The sequence below is a fragment of the Peromyscus leucopus genome, unplaced genomic scaffold (genome assembly GCF_004664715.2).
Source record: "Peromyscus leucopus breed LL Stock unplaced genomic scaffold, UCI_PerLeu_2.1 scaffold_789, whole genome shotgun sequence".
Lineage (NCBI taxonomy): Eukaryota > Metazoa > Chordata > Mammalia > Rodentia > Cricetidae > Peromyscus > Peromyscus leucopus.
In genome coordinates, this window is record NW_023505716.1 from 2,242 (window position 1) to 8,371 (window position 6,130).

Sequence of the window (6,130 nt, forward strand, 5' to 3'; positions counted from 1 at the left end):
ATAAATACTTGTAGTTCATGGTTGAATGAATCCGTGAATGTGGAGTCTACAGGGAAGGAGGGCTAAATATATAATACGCTAAATTTAAAAGATCAGTGTAGAAATAGAAAAGACTAAAGAGACCTGTGTTCAACTCTCCTCTGCTGCATATACAACTGCGGGCATGTTTCTAAATCTCTCTGAACATTAGCTTCCACATACTTTAGGAAATCCACAATTATAATTCCTAGCATAGCGGCCACCCCAAAACAGTCGCAAATTAGTCAGTCACTGTGACAAATCCTGAGAGAAATAAATTAAGGGAGGAAAGAGTCATTCTTGATTCTTTATTTCAGAGGCTTTGGTCCATCGTGGCAGGGAGGTATGGCTCACATCATGGCAGCTAGGAAGCAGAGAATACCTGGGTTAGTGAGCTTCCTTTTTTCCTTCTTCCATCTAAAGACCCAGCATACAGACTGTGCTCCCTCCATTCAAGGGAAGTTTTACCTCTTTGGTCAATCTTCTCGAGAAAAACCCTTATCAACACATACCTAGATGGGTGCTTTACTAATGTTCTACTGGTGCTTCTTAATCCAAGTTGACCTTAAAGATTAGCCCTCACAATAGGTATCTTGATGACAGCACACGTAAAGCTATATGAAACAGGATACCCTCCCTTGTTAGACTCTAGTATTAAAATTGTAAGAGCCAGGAGGCACGTTTGGATTGAACTGTAGTAGTAGCTCAGCACATTACCTTGGACTCCAATTGTCTGTGTTCAATTTCGAGCTGGTTCACTGTCTCACCACCAGCAGAGTAAATCAGAACACTTTACTTCCTGAAACAAGGGCATTGCTAATATTGTCAGTCCACAAATATTGTGTTGCTAACTGACCACTACCCGACACTTAATTTTGTTAAATGCTTTCAAAACAAAAAAATGTGTTCACTACTGTTATTATTCAACAAACACAATGTGACTCACCATTTTTCTGTCCTCTGACTTTGCTAGGTCTTCTGTGTTTCCATATCCCATCTTATTGACTTTTTAAGATTTAGTGAGGTCTGCTAGGTTGCCTAGGCTGGGCTTGACCTCCATTATGACGTCATCTTCTTGTTGACTTCTGCTTATTTGGGGAGTCGAGTGTAGGTTTTTTTTTGTTTTTTTTTTTTTTTTTTTCTTTCCGAGACAGGGTTTCTTTGTGTAGCTTTTGGAGCCTGTCCTGGAACTCGCTCTGTAGACTAGGCTGGCCTCGAACTCACAGAGATCCACCTGCCTCTGCTTCCTGAGCGCTAGGATTAAAGGCATGTGCTACCACCGCCACCTGGCACTGGTTGGTTTTGGAGGCAGAATATAGCCCAGCCTGGCTTCAAAACCACTTTGTAGTGGAGGATGACCTTGAAGTTCTGTCCTCCTTTCTCTTCTGAATTGCTGGGATTAGGCATGCACCACCAAGCCTGGTTTTTAAGGAGAGAGGGGCTCACCAATTTATATTGTTGTTCATGGATTTGCCCTAAATGAAATAAGGATAGCAAATAAACCTGATTATAAGGCAGTTTTCTAAGGACTTTGGGAGCATGGAATTATTTCTATTCACAGAATAAGTATTGAAGTGTTGATAATATTATCATCTGGGTTTTACAGATGAAAAGAATAAAGGAGGTCACATAACTTGCCAAAGACTGTAACTAAACAAGCTTTTACAGAGCTTCCCATCTTACCAACAGGCATCTGTGATCTCACGGACACTTTCCACATACTCAGGCATAGATGTATCACCACTATGGTTATGATAATGCCCTACATGAAAAGTAAGCCAATGTGTCTTCCCCATTCTTCAGAGTCCTACATTCCCATGCAGTCATTGTGGGCTTAGGTAGCAAGGTAGAAAAGAATGACTTACTCCTTTGTAAACATATTGTTAAGAGTCCCAGTGGAGGATTGCTTTAGCCTACATGTTTAGTGACATAGTTTGCAGTTGCAGTCACTTAGATCCCTGAAGTTCTTTGGGTATTGAAATATTTTACTGTGGTGGTAATCTAATTGTACTGAAATGTGATTTTGATTGTATGTTAATAAATAAAGTTGCCAGGGGGTCAGAGCTATTAGAGCCATAGACAGAGTGTGGCGGTGGTGGTGCACGCCTTTAATCCCATAGATCTCTGTGTGTTCAGGGATACAGCCAGCATTGGAGACATATGCCTTTAAGATCTGGGGGGCTGTACATACAGACAGTGACGAGGCAGTCACGTGTTTGGGTTTACAACCAATGAGAAGGCAGAATGACTATGAAACGACTTATACACAGGGAAATAGCTCTCTTTCGGGAAGCTGGAACCACCGCAGGAGGAAGGGTGAGATTTTAGCTCTGAGCTCTGATCTCTTGGCTTTCTCTTTTACATTGGTTCTGTGTTTCTTATTTAATAAGATGGTTGATTACATCTACATTTTACGTGTTCTGAAATTTCAGGGTACTAAAGCACAATCCTAATTAGACTCAACAATAAAAACCCAGGGTCAGATATCGAGGGTAAAAGCTGAAAGATCAGAGAAGCAGAGCAGCCAGCCTCTAGAGACTTCTTACTTCTATGAAATCTGGTCTACTCTCATGTGAAGTGTTCCACCACACTCTACTCCCATGGACAGAATTATTCCTGTCAAACATGCCTTCTCCACCCTAATGGACTGAAATCCATCTGAAAATATAAGCAAAAATAAAGTCTTACCTTAAGTTGTCTCTGTTAGGTATTCTGATCAAAGCAATGCAAATTTAACCCAATCAGGAGGGAAAAAAAAGGTACCAGAATGGTGGGTTCATTTCTGTGACAAAACCTTACCATGTGGTTCTTAAGACTTTGGAATTAATCTGCGTGAGGCATCTGGGAGAACTTGAAATTTTAGGCTAGAGGAGTCCTAATATGCTGTGAGTTTTGCTTAATGAGCCATCCTGGTGAGAAATCAGAAGACCAGAATACCAACAGGAATGTGGGCAGTAAAGGCTGCTCATTAGGTTCAGATGGTGTGGTGGTTTGAGTGTAATTGGCCCCCATAATCTCATAGGGAGTGGCACTATTAGGAGGTGTGGTTTTGTTAGAGTGGGGATGACCTTGTTGGAGGAAGTATGTCACTGTAGGAGTGGGCTTTGGGGTTTCCTGTGCTCAAGATACTACCCAGTGTCTCAGTTGACTTCCTGTTGCCTGCAGGACTCTGAACTGTCTCCAACATCACATCTGCTTGCACCCCCATGCTCCCCACCATGATGATAATAAACAGAATCTCTGAAATTGTAGGTGAGTCACCTCAATGAAATGTTTTCCTTTAAAAGAGTTGCTGTGGTCATGGTGTCTCCTCATGACAATAACAACCCTAAGACAGATGGGAGTATGAACTTATTGGGAATTGGACTACAGCCTATTCATGATACAGTCTAGAGAAGAATCTGACTACATTTTGTTAGTTCTCCAAAGATTTGAAAGAGGCCAAATTCAAAAGTAGTAGAATATTAATGGTGGAGGACATTTCAAGATAGAATAACATTCAGACTGTGTCATGGTTATTGCGTCTTGCTTTTATACAGTATTTCTGTGAGAATTGGAACAAAAGGTTGAGGGGACAGACTTTAAAATGTGCAGTTTTGTTGGAGAAGGGAGTACAGGTGCTTTAACATATGCAGACAAAACATCTATAAGGTAAAAGAGTTTAGAGCTATTGAAAAGTAGCCTATGAACACTGCACTAGGGCGGCAGGGGGAATGCCCCAAGGGCCAGACACCACACATTATGGATTCCAAGATGTGAAAATACAAATGTATGTGAAAAACTGCCTGGAAAGAAAGCCACAGAAGCACACTGCAAGGAAAAGCTGTCTCAGGAAGTGTCTTCTCAGGTCAGACGTGCAGGTACTCATAGACGTCTACAGCCAGGGTCCAGGATGGTAGCAGAATTCAACATTGTCCTTATGGTGCTGATTCTGCAGGCCTGCATAATGCAACAGCTATGGGGTCAAGGTGGCTTGCACCAAGATTCCGGGGCAAGACAATGGAAAAATGGGGTAAGCTTTCCTGAATGGAGGTGATGAGCAGATTGTTTATGAAGCTAAATTGCAATGGAGAGCCCAAGAAGTGGAGATGCCAGGATCATGAGATGTCTCCAGAGGAAAGCTGAAGGCCCTGAGTGGAGCCAGCCCAAAAGATGGGCCGCATGTGCAGCAGGTCAGAGACACGGGGGCAGAGCTAAAATGATGGAGCTATACAATTTGTGGTTTAGCCTTCTGGTTTTGTTTTAATTCACTGTTATAGGATTGGCTATAACAAAGATCTTTGTAAACATAACCTGAAGGTAAGAACAGTTTCTCTTGTATTTGGGAATATATTCTTGAAATTTTAGAAAACAAATGATCAGGTGTGATTTGACAGTTATATTTTTAATATTGAAATTCTATATTTGAATAGAATTAAAAATCTTTTTTTGCCTTTTTTCAAAACTGAAAATAGTTCTTTTTCATACAATATATTCTGATCATCCTTTGATCCAATCTTTCCTGGATATTCTCTGACCCCCTCCCTTTTGGAATGGGAATTATTACCCTGTGCCACTGAATATTGGAAGCATATAAATTCCTTTTTTTTTTTAAGCAAGAGTACACAGCTAAGTGATTGGCATGAATTTTAGCAGATACTTTAGACTTCAGACCTTGAACAGTGTCATTGGTTAAAATTATAATAGTTTTTGAGGTTGTGCTAATGCCATTTTGCAGTTTGAGATTGCCAGAAGCCTTTGTGGGGCTGGGCTAAACCGTTATGGTTTGAATCAGAAGTGTCTCCACAGCCTTGTGTTTTGAATGTTCATCCCCCAGGTTTGGACTCATGTGGAGTCTTTAGGAGGTAGGGCCCATGTGTCAGAAGGCCACTAAAAGTGAGCTTTCAAGGATTGACAACAACCCTGGCTCTGACCACAGTCTCTGCTTCCTGGTCTACCAAGACACAAACAGCTCTACCACTCACCCCTGCTACCATCCTTCACCATGACAGACAGGAATCCCTGTGAAGCTATGAACCCAAGATGTTCTGTTAGTTTTTTGGTAACAGTGATGTACAAGTAGCTAATATATCACCATAATCACTTTCTCCTCCACTCTAGCAATAGCTTTATTACTGACTCAGATACTTTCTCTTCATAATCTGCCTCAGAATAATTAGTACCTTAGCTAAAATGTTTGACAATACTTCATGAGGTCATCTACAGCTCTACCAAATATATCTAAAATTATTTGAATCCCCAAGTACCAATAGTTAATGTTTAGGGTAGGTAATTGTCTCACTCTTCCCCACCCTCTTCCATTGCCTACCAGAGTCCTGTGTGTATCAAATACCCCATGAATGTCTTTTAACAAGTAATAAAAAAATTACACCATTGAGTAGAACTAATGCTTATGTGAGGAAAGGACACAACTCAAAAACTTCACAGGAACCTTGCAATTTAAGCAAATTAGGGGGCAAAACCAGAATGTGAGCTGAGTCTACCCACATTTATGTTCTAGAACCCTCTGAAAGGATCTGGGTCACAAGTAAGTGAACTGTTCAAGACCACATGACAGCACCCCTCTGAAATGAAGCAAGAGGAAGCTGATTCACTCTCCTTGTGGTTTGATGTACAGAATTGCCTCATTTTCCCAGCAATGGTATTTGTTGTTGTTTTTTCTCCCAACTTGCTCATGTAGTAGAAATCTTTTCAGTTGGTTTGACTGTTCCAATTTTAAAGCTACAAGTGTTGTGTTTATGATGGTTGCTGCTGCTATTTATATTGTGCTGTTTTTCGATAAAACTACAGTTTATTGGGGAATATAGTATTAATGGATAAAAATCACTCACTTCTTACTAGATTATGACTTCAAACAGTGGTAATATTTTAATCTGTTGTTATTAAGTAAGCTTCATTTAGAAAGAAATTATTTTAAGACAAACACAGAAATGTAAATAATGCATGATCATACTTACATATAGATTCTAAAAACACTTAACTGGCCGGGGGAAGAAGACGGGAAGCTGTTGACCAACAGGCAGAATTTCAGACAGGATCAGATGTTGCAAAGAATTGTGACTATGGTCAGCAATACTGTATTTCAAAATAAGTAAGAGTAAATTTCAAATGG

The 6,130-nt window shown here is 40.4% G+C and overlaps 1 long non-coding RNA gene across 1 annotated transcript; it reads right to left on the bottom strand.

Annotated features, from left to right (window-relative positions):
* Positions 1-312: 312 nt before the first annotated feature.
* On the bottom strand, positions 313-1,123 carry LOC119087270. The gene is made up of 3 exons (XR_005090694.1): positions 965-1,123; positions 736-817; positions 313-382 (listed from the first exon to the last, which is right to left on the bottom strand). It is a non-coding gene; the product is annotated as an uncharacterized LOC119087270 (long non-coding RNA).
* Between the last annotated feature and the right edge of the window lie 5,007 nt (positions 1,124-6,130).